The following is a 19,496-nucleotide window of genomic DNA, read 5'->3' as shown; positions in this document are numbered from 1 at the left end:
GACACTCATAGGCTCCCTGCGCTAAAAACCTCTATTGCGGTTTAGTAAAAGGGGACCTTAGTGTAAAATATAGACAGCAGATATAAATTCAGACACATTTTGATCACTAAATTTAAAATAAAATCATTTTTCCTACCTTGTCTGGTGATTTCATGAGTCTCTGGTTGCACTTTCTTCTTCTGACTGTGCATACAATCTTTCTTCCCTTCTTTTAGCCTGTATGCTTCCTTTCCTTCAGACCTCATTCCTTCTCCCAACTTTTCCTTCCTCTTCCCTGCCCTTTCTTTCTCTCTGCCTCCCTTTCTTTTTTTTCTGTTTCTCTTCTTTCCTTCTGTCTCCCTGCCTGCCCTTTTTCTTTCTTTCTCCCTGCCCTCCCCCAAGCCACTGCCACTGCCATTGCCATCGGGGACCAGGACCCAAACGCCACCAATAACAGGCCCCAAGCTCTCCCTGCTTCGGCCAACCAGCATTCCTCTCCCCGACGTCAATTCTGCCGTCGGGAAGAGGAAGGCTGATCAGCCCAAGATCGTGATCAACCTATTGGGGGAAATGCTGCCGGGTCCTGCCTTCGCGGAAACAGAAAGTAGGCAGGACCCAGCAGGAAGAAGATCAAATGCTTCACCAACCTGTCTCCCGCATTAGCCCGTAGCGAACTCTTGCTTCAGGGCTCTCAACATGTGCGTGCCAGCTTCCCTTCTCCCCCCCCCCCCCCCGAAATAACTTCCAGTTTCGGAGGGAAGAGAAGAGAAGCCGGCACGCACACGTTAGAGCCCGGAGCATAAATTCGCTACGGGCTGAAATCTCCAAGCCGGTTTTTTTTTTGTTTTTTTAATGTTCAGCAGCGGCAGATGACAGCTGGACGGACCGCCCAGCTAAAAGGCCCTAGGGAGAACACTGGAGAGGAAGGCTGATCGCCCGTAGCTCAGGAAGGCAACACGAGTCTATCACGGAGCCCGGGATGGGCTCCGCGATCGACTCACGTTGCCTTCCTGAGCTACTGGTCGATCGCGATCAACGTGTTGGGCACCCCTGCTCTAAATCATACTGTGTCCTGGACTCATGTCCCCCAGGAATTATGAAAGCAGCTCCATTAGACTTTAAACTATCTCTATTGAATTATCTAACCAATAACCTAAAAAAATGGAAAATTCCTCACTAATAATGGTCATATTATAATAACCCCAATCCCAAAAAATCGTAAAGAATCATCAACATCAGTAACCAACTATAGACCTGTAGCATCTATTCCATTTATGGTAAAAACCATGGAAGGATTGGTACACACCCAACTAATGGAATATCTCGACCAATTCTCTCTTCTGCACGAAACTCAATCTGGTTTTAGGCCTCTGTTTAGCACTGAGACAGTAATTGCTGCTATCCTGTACAATTTGTGTTACCTGTTTAGTAAGGGCCTCAACGCCCTAATCATGCAATTTGACATTAGCTCTGCCTTTGACTTGGTGGACCATGGAAAACTGTTACAATGCCTAGACGCAATTGGAATCAGAGGAAAGGTACTGAACTGGTTTCGAGGTTTCCTCATATCACGCACCTACCAAGTCCGTTTTAATCATAATTAAAACACACATGGAGCAATCCATCTGGTGTGCCACAGGGATCACCACTATCCCCTTTGCTCTTCAATGTTTACATGTCCTCATTGGGTGCGCAATTGTCCCAGCTGGGGATAAAACTATTTAGCTATGCTGACGACTTCACGATAATTATCCCATTCACTAACTCTGTCTCAGAAGTCACCCCCAAAGCAACAGAAGTACTAAATCGGATGGAGCAATGGATGACTGAATTCAGACTAAAACCAAACTCAGAGAAAACAAAATTTTTCATAGCATCGCCACACCCACTTGACACTAAAGCATCAATGTGCATCAATAACTTTAGTTATCCCATTCAACCCACCATGAAGGTATTGGGAGTAACACTGGGCCAGAGCCTGACCATGAAAGACCAGGTAGACTCCTTGATTAGAAAAATCTTTCTCACCCTCTAGAAGCTTTGGTCCATCAGAGCTTACTTCGATGTCTCATCATTTCAAATTCTGGTACAATCCCTTATACTGAATCAACTCAATTATTGTAACATCGCCTACTTGGCACTCCCCCAGAAGAATATGCGGCGATTGCAACTGGTACAAAATGCAGCGGTTAGACTACTTTGTGGACTGAAGAAGTTCGATCATGTAACATCTTTCTATCGACTTCTGCACTAGCTGCTGATGGAGGCACGTGTGAAATTCAAGTTTGGTTGTTTTTGCTTCAAGGTACTTTATGGCTTAGCCCCTAAATATATAACAAACCTTTTCACTTTCACAACCAACAAACATAGGTGAAGCTCACACCCAAACTTTGTTTCTCTACCGGTTAGAGGTTGCAAAATTTAAAAGTCATCACCAATATCTTTTCTCACATCAAGCAGCATTATGGGGTAAAGATCTAGAACAGTTACTCGTGCCTACTACTTATAGGGAATTCAGGAAACGCCTAAAAACACATTTGTTCCTGAAATACATAGGAAACCAACCTATACAATCTTAGTCCTCAACAAACGATCTCTAGAACTGTTAATCACTAAGTCTGTACTTTGTTTATTCCACTCAATCTGTAAGTTTGTAAGTCTGCACTTTGTTTATTTCACTCAATCTGTAACATCTTTAATCATTGTAAACCGCATAGAACTTCATGGTCCTGCGGTATATAAATTGTTATTATTATTATTACTAATAACTTAGGCTAACAGTAAAGTAACTCATCTTAATAGTAGCCCATGTTGATAAATTCCCCCCCCCCCCCCATAAATGGCATCATCAAACATAAAGGCTAATAAATAAATGAATCCATACCTTTGATCAGCAAGATATGCATGCATATAAATATTTGCCCAGAGGAACATTTTGTAAGGAAGCCAGATCTCATGAGCAAATAAAGGTGCTGTAATCAAACTGAGGAATGTGGATCTATACCAGACCACTGATTTCACTTTTTTGAAAGCTGACGCAGGTTAAACTAAAGAAGGTGTGAGAGTGCAGTAGAGCTGCTGATTGGTTCAGAGGGTTCACACCCTCCTGTCTTTAAATATTCCACAGCTGTAAGCAAACCTGGCTACAGATGTGGAATATCCCCAAAAAAGTTAAAATATCACTTGGTTAGAGGCTGCAGTTTTGACTTGGAGGGATTCCATCGCTATCTTTGAGTAGGTATTTTTAACACTAATTTTGTTTACAGAATACATCTATCTTATACCCTTTTTTAAAAAAAAGATTGTACTTAAAATGCATTCCTATTTAATTTAACATTAATAACCACCTTTTTCTTTCATTTAATTACTTGTTAAAGATCAAAAAAAATTATTGCAGTATATGAGATAGTCAGAATGTGTTTTTCTAAGAGATTTTTTTTTCCTTTGGCATATTATTTATATTTTCTTTCAAAAAACAAAATGAAGTTCTTAATAACAGATAATTCAGTTGTAACATTTATTATACCTTGCAGTGGGCACCTTTTAAGGTAGAGCTGAAATGCAAGTCTTTTATCATGGTATCTGCTTGACATGATTAATCTTTAAATAGGATACAGAATTAATGACAGAAAGCAAATTATGGAGTCCAAATGTCTGTTGGGTTAAAACTCAGAACTGGGTTTCATTCAGGCTCCCTCTGGTAAGTGAATGAAATAGGCTGTAATATACTATTAACAAAGCATAGGATTACCATATGGCTCCAGAAAAAAAGAAGACAGATTGAGACATCCAGGTTTTACTTCCTTCAAAAACAATGAAAATAAATCTCAGATGTCTCAATCTGTCCTCCTTTTCAGGAGCCATATGGTAACCCTAACAAAGCATCTTCATATTTATAAAACCTAAAGGTACACCAGTGTGCAAAACTTTACAAACTGATCTAAGTAGAAGTGGGTATCTGCTGTAGTGACCTACTGACTGGTTTACAGACTGCCAAACAGATCTGTGAATAATCTAATGTTAATGCGTACAGATCTGATATTAGACATGTTTTAATTACCAGTATTCAATCTTTATTAACCAATCCAGAATACAACCGACAATAACCTGTAACTAACAGTACCTTAATTATGTATAATATCCATTAGGCCTCATATTTTAACCTTATCAATATTGTATGGAAGAAATCCATTTGAAAGCTATATCCGTGATAGTGTCTTCAAAAGTACTATTGCTTTGCAAATTCTCTGAAAAAGAAAAACACAATTTTAGCAGTTGTTTTATTAAAGTTCTCTAATTGCAGCTGTACCTCCAGAAAGTACAAAAAAAGCACAAGGCAGAAAAACAGGTTTCATATACAGGGCCTGAACTTGAATTTTAATGAAATCTCCCATATTCCTCTAGAACAATTGGTTTTTCTGGAATCTGTTGTTTAAATTTGGTAAAAGGATTGTCAATTAATTGAGAGTTGTACCACATTCATTGAGATCAATATACTAAAGTGCACTGCCTTTCCTTGTGTACTTTATTATGTGTCTTCTGTGCAAATAAGCCTGATGCAAAATAGCATGCATAATTTTGGGGAAAAAAAATTCTGATGCTATTTTATAAATGCAACAATGAGGCAAAAAATGGTCAAAAGGTTCCGTGAGTGATTGCAGAACAGCAAAACCACCAACATACAAAGGAATATGTATACTAAAATAATAATAAGAGTGTGACAATGTGAGGTACCCTCAGTGCGCAGGATAAGCGACGGGAGAAAAACTCCAACGTTTCAAGCGAAGAGGTAGAGGCTAGAAAGCCCCCACCTACACACCATCATGGGGTACCTATAGTGTGTTTTGAAATTAAATAGCACAATCCCAAACAAGTGCACAATGAACACAAATTAAAAAATGGATTCACAAACTGCAATCACTCAGGGAACCCCCCCAGCCAACTCCCAGCAAAAAATCAAAAAAGCAACTTAGCTTGAAGAGTCTTCATTCAACGTCCAGGGGTGCGGGAACAACGTACATGAAACACCGCAAAACCAGGTTCAACCAAGCCTGGTTTCGGGAACAAAATCCCTTCCTCAGGAACCCATGAATCAAGTATCCAAATGGACTTCAAGGCAGGCTGGAGAGAAAGAGAGGAGCTCCTATACAATAATAATAAGAGGAGTTCCTCTCTTTCTCTCCAGCCTGCCTTGAAGTCCATTTGGATACTTGATTCATGGGTTCCTGAGGAAGGGATTTTGTTCCCGAAACCAGGCTTGGTTGAACCTGGTTTTGCGGTGTTTCATGTACGTTGTTCCCGCACCCCTGGACGTTGAATGAAGACTCTTCAAGCTAAGTTGCTTTTTTGATTTTTTGCTGGGAGTTGGCTGGGGGGGTTCCCTGAGTGATTGCAGTTTGTGAATCCATTTTTTTATTTGTGTTCATTGTGCACTTGTTTGGGATTGTGCTATTTAATTTCAAAACACACTATAGGTACCCCATGATGGTGTGTAGGTGGGGGCTTTCTAGCCTCTACCTCTTCGCTTGAAGCGTTGGAGTTTTTCTCCCGTCGCTTATCCTGCGCACTGAGGGTACCTCACATTGTCACACTCTTATTATTATTTTAGTATACATATTCCTTTGTATGTTGGTGGTTTTGCTGTTCTGCAATCACTCACGGAACCTTTTGACCATTTTTTGCCTCATTGTTGGATTCTTTTAAGTTTCGTTGACAATTCTTCTTTTGGAGTCAGTTGGATTTTATAAATGCAGCATAAATACCTTTGGGCTTTTATAAAATAGTCAAGAGTGGCACTTCTAATGGGGCAGCAGTGATGGCATCAGAAGCAATAATGGAAAATCTAATGTCGGGAAGAAAAGCTCCATCAGCACAAGGGACAGTGGATAACCCACTATAAGAAAAAGAATACACATAAGTGCCAGCAGCAGGACCATTCCCAGACTGCAGCAGTAACGTGGTTAATATTAAATGCTTCGATTCCAGCACACAATGCTTGTCCCAGTGCACCAGAAGTGAAGTGTTTATTAAAAACTAAAACAGGGGAAACAAATCCACTAACTTAAATACATAAAAAAGAGTGGAATTGTCCTAATCAGACTGATGACTACAAACTATTGTAAAAATGTCCTTTTACTCATCCAATGTTCAAATGACTTTATTCATTCATCCAATAACTCAATGGCTCGACATGTACATGTTTCGGCCAAACAGGTCTGCTTCAGGAGAGGGACTGGAAAGAATGATGTACAGAGAAGGAACTGGGGCTTGTGAGGGGATGAGAAACAGAGGAAAGTAGATGATGGTAGGGAAGAGTAGTAGAAAGGGTGGAAGTAGGAGGAGTTGCAGTGGTTAAAGGCAGAAGGAAATTAAATTGCATGAATGGAGATTAAGTGAGATGGGAGAATGGGAGTGCTAAAGGATAAGAATGGAGAGATGGTTGAGATGAAAAGTTGATAGGTAAAAGATAAAAAGAAAGAGTTTGAGGATTGGAAAGTGAAAAGGTGGATATAATTTGAATATATAGAACAAAATAAATGGAAGAAAGAAACAAAAAGGAAAAGTTACTGTCAGAGACATAAGGAAGAATTGGAAAGAAACTGGATGTGATGAGGCATGGCAAATAGGCAGCAGACCCTGCAAAAAGAGTTAGAAAATACAGAGACAAGCAGAACAGAGATTGGGACCAATGCAGCTGAAAAAAAATAATATAAAATGCAAATGCAGAAAGGCATTTTAATTGATTTTACTATTGGAATATGTCAACCTTGAGACATGAACATCTCTGAAGTATAAGTGAAATAGCTGCATTACTCTAACTTAAAACTAGATTGATGAATTTATGTTTTATTCAGTACTAGAGGAAAATGCATTTCTGTTTCTATTTCTCCTGTGTTGCACTGCAGCAAAGTCTCACTTCTCAGGGCTGTCAGTAAAAATTTTGTTTGCATTTTTAAATTTCTAATTTGTGGCCACTTGTTCTGCATTTGATGAAGGGTTCTCGTGTATGGGAATGAGGTGTGGTTTTCTGCCGGTGTTACTTTCTCAACCCATCCTCAGGACACACCTAGCCTGTCAGATTTTCATGATACTCACAATGAATACGCATGAGATAGATTGGAATGTGCTACCTCCACTGTACGTAAATCTATCTCATGAATATTCATTGTGGATATCCTGAAAACCTGACTAGCTAGGTGTGCCCTGAGGAGTGGGCTGAGAAACCATGGTGTAAAAATATGTTGCAGTTCTGCTTGTTGTGTCTTCCTAACAGCAGGTTTCAGGTTTATTAAAGGTTTGATATACCGCCTTATCAAATATCAAAGCGGGTTTTTTTAACAGGTAAATTGTTGTCCAAGTGCCACATAGAAAGTCTGATAGGATGCCTTTTCATAGGTAGGGATGTTTCTATGTAAGCCCTGACAGTGCTCTTATGGTATGGCAAGTTTGCTATTGGCTCTGAGCAGGGCTTTGAAGTGTTTCTTAATGTACCTATCAATACCTATAAATATGTACTGGGGTTACAGAACACTTATTTATTTTTATTTATTTGTTCAGTTTTCTATACCGTTCTCCAAGGAGAGCTCAGAACTGTTTTACAACTTAGAAATCCATGGTACACATCTGAACTCAAGCTTATAGAAAAACAATAAAAAAAACAACAATGTACTTTAGAGAGAAAACTGAGGCACAACAAATGCTTAACAACCTTACACCAATATAATGAACAAGCGGACTATTATAAATCAAAAATAATACAAGCAAAATCTCTTCATTATTCTAAACAAATTTCTAAAGCTAGGAATACAGAGTCCCTATACCAGCGGTCTCAAACACGCGGCCCGTGGGCCACATGTGGTCCCCCAGGGACTATTTTGCGGCCCGCAATCTGTCCTCTCCACAAGTTTTCCGATTGTGGAGAGGACAATCGCGTACAGATCGCAACTGCTGTAATTGGACTTGCAGAAGTCTCTCTGGAGGGAATGTCGGCAAATGGCTCGCGGCTCGCCTAAAGCAGGGGTCCCCAATCTGCTTCCCTTCCCATCTCACTGCCCTCCCCCAAGCCACCGCAATCGGGGAACAGGCCAGCGCCGAAGTCTTAGCTCTCCCTGCTTATCTTCCCCAGCTCGGAGCCGACCAATTCTCGCCACCCAACGTTAATTCTAACGTCGGGGAGGAAGTTCCGGGCCAGTCAATCGCTGGTGGTGAGAATTGGTCGGCCCCGTGCTGATGAAGATAAGCATGGAGAGCTAAGACCTCGGCGCTGGCCTGTTCCCCAATTGCAGCGGTGGTGGCCTGTTCCCCAATGGTGGTGGCTTGGGGGAAGGCAGGGAGAAAGAAAGAAAGAAAGGGGGGGGACAGGGAGACAGAAAGAAAGAAGGGAGACAAGATACAACCAGAAAGGGACATGGAGGGAGAAAGACAGAAAGAAAGGGCGGGCATGGAGAAAGAAAAAAAGAAAGAAAGGGGGCATGGAAAGAGAGAGAAAGACAGACATATAGAAAGAAAGGGGCATGGAGAGAAAGAGAAAGAAAGAAGGGATCAGGGTGAAAGAAATAAAGTTGAGGGAAGGAAGAAGACAGATGCCAGACCAGGAGAAAGGAGGGAAGGAGAGAAAGGAAAGAAATAGATGTCAGACCATGGAAATAGGGACGGAAGAAGAGAGAGATAAAAGGGAAAGTAAGACATGGAAACATAGATTTTGAAAAGAAAGCAGAAAAATTGAATATTAAATTAATGCCAAAGATGGATGCAAGGCAGAAAAGTGAAGATGGAGAGAAAAACAGTCAAAAGACAAGAAGGCCCTGGAAACATAGTTAAATGCACAGAAAAATAAAGTCACCAGACAACAAAGGTAGGGAAAATGATTTTATTTTCAATATAGTGATTGAAATGTGTCAGTTTTGAGAAAGGAAAGATATTAAACTTTAAATGTGAGGGCTGCAGAAAAAATAGGGTACTTGGAGGGCCGCAGAAAAAATAGTTAATGACAATTTTGCATAAGGTAAAACTCTTTATAGTTTATAAATCTTTCCTTTAATTGTTAAAGAGTTTTACCTCATGCAAAGTTGTCATTTCTTTAATAAGACATTAACTATTTTTTCTGCGGCCCTCCAAGTACCTACAAATCCAAAATGTGGTCCCACTAAGGGTTTGAGTTTGAGACCACTGCCCTATACACAATTGTCCGCTCTCTGACCACAAACCACCAGAAACAAAGTGACTCTCTTCAACTACCCTCAACTGAAACATTGGCCGATTTCTTTATAGACAAAATTCAAAAGATCAGAGCTACATTTCACACCTTCAGATTATTCAGAACACCGCTGTCAAACTTATATTTAATGCAAAAAAATTTGACCACGTAACACCTTTGATGATCAAAGCACACTGGTTCCCATTCCCACATCGTATAACTTACAAAATACTGCTATTAACCTTCACAACTATACAAACAGGACAGCCTGAATTTATTAATAAACTCCTAACACCTTAGTTCTCAACATGTTTTAGGGTCATCCAATCAAAACTTGCTAACAAACCCGACACTAAAAATTATTAACACTATGCGCAATAATATTTTCTCAGTTACAGCCTCCATGCTCTGGAATTCTATACCGGCTTATCTATGAGAAATCCATATGTTACATCATTTTAAGACCAGCTTAAAAACAATGCTTTTCCTGTATGATTGACCTTTTAAGGACAATTTATTTGATCATTAGCGCAGGAAAATAAAGGAAAAATCGTTAGTAATTCTTACCTCTTGTTTTCTCCTTAAATGTCCTTTTTTCTCCAATATATTGTAATTCTACCCTTTTGTGTAAGTTAGTTTCTGTGTTATTATACCCGTTTTTATGGGATATTAATTAGCTTTTAATTTAAATTGTCTGTATTACCATGTTTTTACTCTTTATTGTAAAGCCGCTTTGTAATTTTGAAAAGGCGGGATAACAAATTTTTAATAAACTTGAAACTTGATTTTCCCTGTCTGTCCCAATGGGCTCACAATCTATATAATGTACCTGGGGCAACGGAGGGATTAAGTGACTTGCCCAGGGTCACAAGGAGCAGCGTGGGTTTGAACCCACAACCTCAGGGTGCTAAGGCTGTAGCTTTTAACCACTGGGAGCAGCATTGTTGTGAATGTAACATAGTAGATGACGGCAGATAAAGACCCGAATGGTCCATCCAGTCTGCCCAACCTGATTCAATTTAAATTTTTTTATTTTTTTATTTTTTTTTCTTCTTAGCTATTTCTGGGCGAGAATCCAAAGCTTTACCCGGTACTATGCTTGGGTTCCAACTGCCGAAATCTCTGTTAAGACTTACTTCAGCCCATCTACACCCTCCCAGCCATTGAAGCCCTCCCCTGCCCATCCTCCACCAAACGGCCATACACAGACACAGACCATACAAGTCTGCCCAGTAACTGGCCTAGTTCAATATTTAATATTATTTTCTGATTCTAAATCTTCTGTGTTCATCCCACGCTTCTTTGAACTCAGTCACAGTTTTACTCTCCACCACCTCTCTCGGGAGCGCATTCCAGGCATCCACCACCCTCTCCGCAAAGTAGAATTTCCTAACATTGCCCCTGAATCTACCACCCCTCAACCTCAAATTATGTCCTCTGGTTTTATCATTTTCCTTTCTCTGGAAAATATTTTGTTCTACGTTAATACCCTTTAAGTATTTGAACGTCTGAATCATATCTCCCCTGTCTCTCCTTTCCTCTAGAGTATACATATTCAGGGCTTCCAGTCTCTCCTCATACGTCTTCTGGCGCAAGCCTCCTATCATTTTCGTCGCCCTCCTCTGGACCACCTCAAGTCTTCTTACGTCTTTCGCCAGATACGGTCTCCAAAACTGAACACAATACTCCAAGTGGGGCCTCACCAATGACCTGTACAGGGGTATCAACACCTTCTTCCTTCTACTGACTACGCCTCTCTTTATACAGCCCAGAATCCTTCTGGCAGCAGCCACTGCCTTGTCACACTGTTTTTTCGCCTTTAGATCTTCGGACACTACCACCCCAAGGTCCCTCTCCCCGTCCGTGCGTATCAGCTTCTCTCCTCCCAGCATATACAGTTCCTTCCTATTATTAATCCCCAAATGCATTACTCTGCATTTCTTTGCATTGAATTTTAGTTGCCAGGCATTAGACCATTCCTCTAACTTTTGCAGATCCTTTTTCATATTTTCCACTCCCTCTTCGGTGTCTACTCTGTTACAAATCTTGGTATTATCTGCAAAAAGGCACACTTTTCCTTCTAACCCTTCAGCAATGTCACTTACATACATATTGAACAGGATTGGTCCCAGCACCGAACCCTGAGGGACTCCACTAGTCACCTTTCCTTCCTTCGAGCGACTTCCATTAACCACCACCCTCTGGCATCTGTCCGACAGCCAGTTTCTGACCCAGTTCACCACTTTGGGTCCTAACTTCAGCCCTTCAAGTTTGTTCAACAGCCTCCTATGAGGAACTGTATCAAAGGCTTTGCTGAAATCCAAGTAAATTACATCTAGCATATGTCCTCGATCCAGCTCTCTGGTCACCCAAACAAAAAATTAAATCAGGTTCGTTTGGCACGATTTACCTTTTGTAAAGCCATGTTGCCTCGGATCCTGTAACCCATTAGATTCAAGGAAATGCACTATCCTTTCTTTCAGCAACACTTCCATTATTTTTCCAACAACTGAAGTGAGGCTCACCGGCCTGTAGTTTCCTGCTTCATCCCTGTGACCACTTTTATGAATAGGGACCACATCCGCTCTCCTCCAATCCCCAGGAATCACTCCTGTCTCCAGAGATTTGTTGAACAAGTCTTTAATAGGACTCGCCAGAACCTCTCTGAGCTCCCTTAGTATCCTAGGATGGATCCCGTTTGGTCCCATCGCTTTGTCCACCTTCAGTTTTTCAAGTTGCTCATAAACACCCTCCTCCGTGTACGGCGCAGAATCTACTCCATTTTCTCGTGTAACTTTGCCAGACAATCTCGGTCCTTCTCCAGGATTTTCTTCTGTGAACACAGAACAGAAGTATTTGTTTAGCACATTTGCTTTCTCCTCATCACTCTCCACATATTTGTTCCCAGCATCTTTTAGCCTAGCAATTCCATTTTTTATCTTCCTCCTTTCACTAATATATCTGAAAAAATTTTTATCTCCCTTTTTTACATTTTTAGCCATTTGTTCTTCCGCCTGTGTCTTCGCCAAACGTATCTCTCTCTTGGCTTCTTTCAGTTTCACCCTGTAGTCCTTTCTGCTCTCCTCTTCTTGGGTTTTTTTATATTTCATGAATGCCAACTCTTTCGCCTTTATTTTCTCAGCCACTAGGTTGGAGAACCATATTGGCTTCCTTTTTCTCTTGTTTTTATTGATTTTCTTCACATAAAGGTCCGTAGCCATTTTTATCGCTCCTTTCAGCTTAGACCACTGTCTTTCCACTTCTCTTATGTCCTCCCATCCTAACAGCTCTTTCTTCAGGTACTTTCCCATTGCATTAAAGTCCGTACGTTTGAAATCTAGGACTTTAAGTATCGTGCGGCCGCTCTCCACTTTAGCCGTTATATCAAACCAAACCGTTTGATGATCGCTACTACCCAGGTGAGCATCCACTCGAACATTAGAGATACTCTCTCCATTTGTGAGGATCAGATCCAATATCGCTTTTTCCCTTGTGGGTTCTGTCACCATTTGTCTGAGCAGAGCCTCTTGAAAGGCATCCACAATCTCCCTACTTCTTTCCGATTCCGCAGACGGAACATTCCAGTCCACATCCGGCAGGTTGAAATCTCCCAACAGCAGAACCTCTTCTTTCCTTCCAAACTTTTGGATATCCACAATCAGATCCTTATCAATTTGCTGCGATTGAGTCGGAGGTCTGTAGACTACACCCACGTAGATAGAAGTTCCATCTTCTCTTTTCAGAGCAATCCATATTGCTTCTTCCTCTCCCCAGGTCCCTTGCATTTCGGTCGCTTGGATATTGATCTTTACATAGAGAGCTACTCCTCCACCTTTATGACCATCTCTGTCCTTCCTAAAAAGATTATATCCCGGTATGTTTGCATCCCATCCATGTGATTCACTGAACCATGTCTCTGTGATAGCAACAATATCTAGATCTGCCTCTAATATTAGGGCTTGCAGATCATGAACTTTGTTGCTTAGACTGCGAGCATTTGTGGTCATCACTTTCCAACTATTTTTCAGCGATAATCTCCTTTTTCGTATGGATTTTTGTGTTGTTTCACTTTCCGTTGCAATACTAAGAAATGAGTTGCTGATATTGCTTATGTTGCAGCCTTTACTACTATCACATCTTTTCTTTTGCCGGGGGTGGTCTCTATAATTGTCCTTCGTACATACACCACCCCCACCTTCTAGTTTAAATGCCTAGAAAAATATTGTCTAAATTTCTCTGCAAGGTTTCTTTTTCCTGCTGTAGTAATATGTAGCTCATCAGTGCAATATAGCTTCTTGTCCTTCCATGTATTTCCCCATCCTCCTATGTACCTGAAGCCTTCTTGATGACACCAGGCTCTGAGACATCTATTAAAGTACTCTGTGTTTTTCACTCTTTGCTCTCCTTTTCCATATGCAGGCAGTATTTCAGAAAAAGCTAAAGTGTCTACTATATTTTACTTGTATGTTTCAACAATTTAGGTGCAGCATTTACACCATCTTTATGGTGGCACCTAAATTATAGATGTATTCTCTACCTGTTATGCCAGTATTCTATAAAGAAAAGTAGATGCCATCTTTCTTTTATAGAAAAAAGCACCTAAATATAAGCAGTTCTAGGCCCTTGGGCAGGGTAGTTCTATAAACTCTGCACTTGTATTTAAGTATCCCATGATAGTGTAAATACAGAGAAAAATGCCACTTGCATGTGCTATTTTGTAAGAGAGCATGTAAGTAGCATGCCTAAATGCAAGGTGGCATACACATAGGTAGCTCCAAAATAATGATGTAAACTTTTTTTCCCTCAATCCGGAACACTTGGTACATAGGTAGAACATGGGTAGGACATTGGTGTGTCTCCCAGTAATATGCAAGGCCCGGCATGTGTTTCGGCCGTGAGGCCTGCCTCAGGGGTCTGATTCTTAATGAAGAACACTGCACCACAGTTGTTATAATGAGAGTGTTCAAGTCAAAGTAAACATTAGATTATTCATTAATCACCCATGGAAGCTTGAATGCGATATATGGTGAAGAGAACAGTCTCGTGTTGCCGCTGAAACACATGTCGTGTCTTGATTGTGAATAACGATATTGAGCACCATAGGTCGCCTCTTTTGTTTTTCTTTTATTCTACCGTGCCGAGGTAGAATCTCCTGTTTTGGTGTACTGTCCCAGTAACATGTACAATTTATAGAATACTTAAGTTGTGCGTGCTGCTTAGAGCACTTAGGTGCACCCAGTTATGCCTGACATTGACCTGGTGTAAATGGTGTACCTTCATTTAGGCACCCTGATATAGATTTACACTAATATTCAATAACGGCACCAATACAATACAAACAAAAGCTAAAAGAAAAAAGAAAGGCATACTACACCAATCAGATAAGAATAGAAATCCAAGACACCAAAAAACTTTTCAAACTACTAACTCACAGACACCAAACCTTACCTGGCCACCAAAACCATCCCTCCCCCCCCCCCCCAGCCAATCAATTGGCTGAATTCTTCAGAAACAAAATATCAACAGCCAGAAACACCTTCACCAGGACCCCAAACCACCGTGCCAAAATCTCGATACCACCTAAAGAAAATGAGGCCTACGCAGCAGACAAAAACTGGTCAGATTTCCCAAACACACAATGGTTTGACCTAGACATACTCTACAAAAAATACAGTCATGCAGCCTGCAACCTCAACCACTGTCCCCCATACCTGTTAAAAGCGCCAGCACTAGATTCTACACCCAACTCATGCAGTAGATTAGTTACATGCTCACAGAGGGTCAATTTCTACAAGAAGTCGCCAAAATCATCATAACCCCTATTCTGAAAGACTCAAAGGGAGCAACAGATCAGCCATCCAATTACAAACCTATAGTCTCAATACCGCTATATGTCAAACTAATGGAAGGCCTCGTAGCAAAACTTCTCACCGAATATTTAGAAACCCACAACATTCTTCACCCCTTACAATCAGGCTTCAGAGGCAACTACAGTACAGAAACACTACTAGTCTCTCTCCTAGACACAACCAAATAACACCTAAGCAAAGGCAAAAAAATGCTACTCAAACAACTCGATCTCACAGCGGTATCCAACCTAGTAGATCATGACATACTACTACAAACACTGGAGGCAACAGGAATCTCAGGCAAAGTCTACAATTGGTCTGAAGGATTCCTCCGCTCAAGAAGATACAGAGTAAAAGCAAAAAATTAACAATCAGAATCCTGGAACAACTCTTGAGGAGTCCCCAAAGGCTCCCTACTATCACCAACACTCTTCAACCTTTACATAGCTACACTTGGCACATGCTTAGACAAACAAGGTATAACATCATACAGCTATGCAGACGATATCACCATCCTCCTGTCTTTCAACCAAACCACCCCCAACACAACGAACAAACTACATATTGCACTAGAAACAGTGTCAACATGGCTGAGAGACCACAAATTAAAACTGAACCAAGACAAAACCTAATTCTTACTTCTAGAAAGAAACAAAACCTGAACCATAACAAACCTAGAAATAAACTCCATCACTTATCCCTTACAACCCAACCTAAAACTGCTGGGAATAATGATAGACAAATCTGCAAAACGGTTCAGAAGGCATTTGCAACCTTGCGCAACTTAAGACATGTCCAAAAATATTTCAACAACAAACAATTCAAACTCATAGTACAAGCGCTAATCCTAGGACTCCTGGACTACTGTAACATACTTTACCTGTCATGCCCCACCAACATGCTAAAACAATTACAAACAATCCAAAATATAGTCCTAAGACTAATATACTCGCTGAAAAAATACGACCACATTACCTCAGCTTTCCAAGACTCACACTGGCTCCCAGTACAAGCGCATACAACACATATTCTACTGCACCCTATTCAAAGCCCAAAATGGAAATGGACCAAGCTATCTGCACAACCGCCTAATCTGGAAAAACACATCCAGACCAAGGCATGCAAAGCAAAAAAATATATGATGGTCTACTAGCCACCAGAGCAGCAAAAATAGACCACTACCTCTCAAATCTGCTGACCATGAAGCCCAACTACAAAACATTCAGGAAAGAACTGAAAACCATACTATTCAAGAAATTTGTCAAATGATCTAACCAACCGTATCGACCATTCCCAGATCCCGACGTATACTAAAGCTATCAACCTTGTAATCTCCCTGGGAATGCCCAGGCTAATTTCTTGTTGTAAACCGCCTAGAACTGAAAGGTCAATACCTTTCAGTTCCAGGATAGAAGACATCAATGTAATGTAATGTTATGGAATAGGCGCTCCCCACACTGCACTGGGGCATCTATATCTAGGCACCCCTTTAGAGAACTGCCACCTGTGTAAATCAAATTTCACATGTGTAAAACTAGATGGAAAAAAAACCCAGTCAGTTACAAAGCAAATAGTTAAATGATATTTACAAGGGCTTTTATAAAACCTTTCTACTAAAAAAAAACAAGAACCCACTACAGATGCAGAGCATTTACTTTTAAGTAAAATGGATAGAAGCATTTCCTGGGGCACAGGCTAGGTGGAGTTGGGATGAAGTTGTTGGATATGAGGATATGTTACATAATATGTGCGTGTCTGTGCACAGTTAGGGAGGCCATTTGAACCTGCCTCAGAGCAGGTATAAATGTCTGCGTCTATTTTCCAGGTGGGTGGGCTATTCTCTAAAGATACACAGATGCATATATTTTCTTTATTATATAGGTGTAACATATTCATTTATGTACCATCACAGTCTAGGTACCCTCCACTATAACAAATAATACGTTATCCTATTTACCATGCACCATTTGCCTTTTCAGTATTGAAAGTAGCCTTTGGGCAATTTTGAGCTCTTTAGTATATCTTTAGTATATCAGCCTTTTTTTTTTTGGTGGAACTCTCTGAGCATGTATCATAAATTTGAGTCCTATGCATATGAAAAGAAATGTCTATCCCAGCTTTCTACAAGGTTGGTGCGTCATAAATCACCTTGGACATTTCTAGATTTGTATGTCCACTCTGCTAAATAGACACTCCTGTCTTTCTTCTCCTCTCTTCTTCTCTTCCTTTCTTCCTTTCCTCTTTCCCCTCTCTTTTCTTCTTCTCCCTTCCTCTTCTATATTCTATAGCAGTTTCAGTACCTTGGATTCTTTATAATGATTTTAGTTTCTTTATATTGATTGTAGTTCTTGATATTTGTTATACTGACTGTATTGCCTTGGCATATGATCATTGTTCATTTTTCTTTTTCTCTTGTACTTAAACTGCTTTTTGTAATTTTTCAATACTTAATAAAAACATTGAACTAGAGTATATCAGCCTTTTTGAAAGCTAACACTGAATTAATGAAAAATCTGTCACCCAATATAGGTAAGCTAAGTCCACAAAATAGCATATGTTTCCTGGTTGCTAACATTTTGCAGTCTTTTGCATCACTTAAAATTGTTCATATCTAAACCATGCCGAAATTCTGAAGGGTGAAAAAACAAGTTCTGCATGACCAGAAACATAGGGAGTGTGTGGCGCAGTGGTTAAAGCTACAGCCTCAACACCCTGAAGTTGTGGGTTCAAACCCTTGCTGCTCCTTGTGACCCTGGGCAAGTCACTTAATCCCCCCATTGCCCCAGGTACATTAGATAGATTGTGAGCCCACCAGGACAGACATGGAAATTGTTTGAGTATCTAAATAAATTAATGTAAACTGTTCTGAGCTCCCTGGGGAGAACAGTATAGAAAATTGAACAAATAAATAAATCTGAAACCTTTGAATTTGCCTAGTAGAATGCAGTGCAATATGTGTGTATTGGACAAAAGAGACCAGCAAACAACCTGGTTAACAGAAGTCTGGTTCCTCTGGATTCAGAAAAGATGGAAGGGGTTTTATATAAAATAAATTCTGTTTGGATTGCACTGTCAGAAGTAAGGAGTTTTCATAGAGACTTCGAAGAAATGTGTTGCATGCCTTCAAGCAGCTGTCTTGCCTGACAATCCTTCCCCTCCCTACATGGTATTCTCCACGCAGGTAAACTGGGAAAATCACTTCTTTTCAAAATCACAGGTCTCTGGAATGACCTTACTATCCCGCTGTGGAACCTGAGCTCCCTCCATTTATTCCGCAAGCAACTAAAAACCTGGCTCTTCTCTAACATGTCATTTCTTTTCCCTTACTTTTCCACTCGATTTATAAACTTATGTAAACCTTTTCCTACCCTTTCTCATTTTTAAGTTCTTGTAAACCGTGCCGAGCTCTACTTCCGTGGAGATGATGCGGTATATAAACTTAAGGTTTAGTTTAGTTTAGTTAGCTAGTATTTCAATGTGTTATGTGTAACAATCTCATAATGGATGCACTAATTCACTTATTGTTAATAAGATTATATTGCGTGTATATGAAAAATGAATGGAAGAAATTACATTACAATTAGTACTGTTATTATGGGGTGGAGTCTAGGGCGGAGCTTGGGCAGGGGTATTCGGTTTATATTTGTTAGACTTAGGGGGTTCTTGGCTTGAAGAAGTTGAGAAACACTGGTCTAGTGGTTGGTTCAGTAGCCTGCAGAGAACGGGACCCAGGCCCATATCCCACTCTAACTACTGCACTTGTGGTGGAAAGCTTGAGCCCTCTAACACTCACCAAAAACCTACTGTACTGACATATAGGTGATACCTACAGGCATAAGAGCTATTAGGGTGGTTTACAGTTGGGTATAGTAGGTTTGGGGTGAGTTTGAGAGGGCTCCCCATTCAATCTAAGGAGATTATAGTGAGATATGTACCTGGGACGTTTTATGTGAGGTTCACTACCATGCCTTCTAGGGTGCCCCACTGATTTGCTGGGATGTCTGTGTGGCCAGTCTACTAAGAATGCTGACCCCTCCTATGTCCCAATGGTGGGTTGTGTGGTGGGTTGTGTTGTTTTTTTTTAATGTTTCAAAAAGATAGACGCAGTGATGACAAACATCTAGAAAATGGCCATTTTTTGAAACAAAAAGTTCGATGTTTTCCTGTTTTGAAAATGGTCATATTCACTACTGGATTTTTGTATGCTTTCCGCAAAACGTCAAAACTTAGATTTAGACTTCATATCAAAAATGCCCCTCCATACCAATGATAGGGCTGGTACAAGTGATCATGCCTTGATATGCAAGCATTTTTGGCAATTTGTACTATTATTCTATAAAGATTAGTGGGTGCCAACATACTGTATATCTTGTGGCAAGATAAATAAAAATAATGGAAACCCTTAACAAGTGTATGGATATGCTGAGAATCCCACCCCCACCCCCATAAATCTTGAAAATGAATGGATGCTG

The 19,496-nt window shown here is 40.5% G+C and overlaps 1 protein-coding gene across 4 annotated transcripts in view; it reads left to right on the top strand.

Moving 5' to 3' along the window:
- SLC38A4 (solute carrier family 38 member 4) overlaps window positions 1-19,496 on the top strand; it is a 207,504-nt gene that overhangs the window by 120,032 nt on the left and 67,976 nt on the right. Inside the window, exon 1 of one of the 4 annotated variants that reach the window (XM_033957521.1) lies at window positions 3,597-3,679. The exons of the other annotated variants lie outside the window; for them this stretch is intronic. The gene's annotated coding sequence lies outside the window, so the exon portion shown is untranslated. Of the gene's footprint in view, window positions 1-3,596; window positions 3,680-19,496 lie in introns of those variants that run through there. 4 annotated transcript variants of the gene reach the window in all.

This window comes from Geotrypetes seraphini, chromosome 9, assembly GCF_902459505.1.
Source record: "Geotrypetes seraphini chromosome 9, aGeoSer1.1, whole genome shotgun sequence".
Taxonomy (NCBI): domain Eukaryota; kingdom Metazoa; phylum Chordata; class Amphibia; order Gymnophiona; family Dermophiidae; genus Geotrypetes; species Geotrypetes seraphini.
The sequence above is the reverse complement of the archived record's forward strand: the minus strand, read 5'-3'. Positions and strand labels throughout refer to the sequence as shown.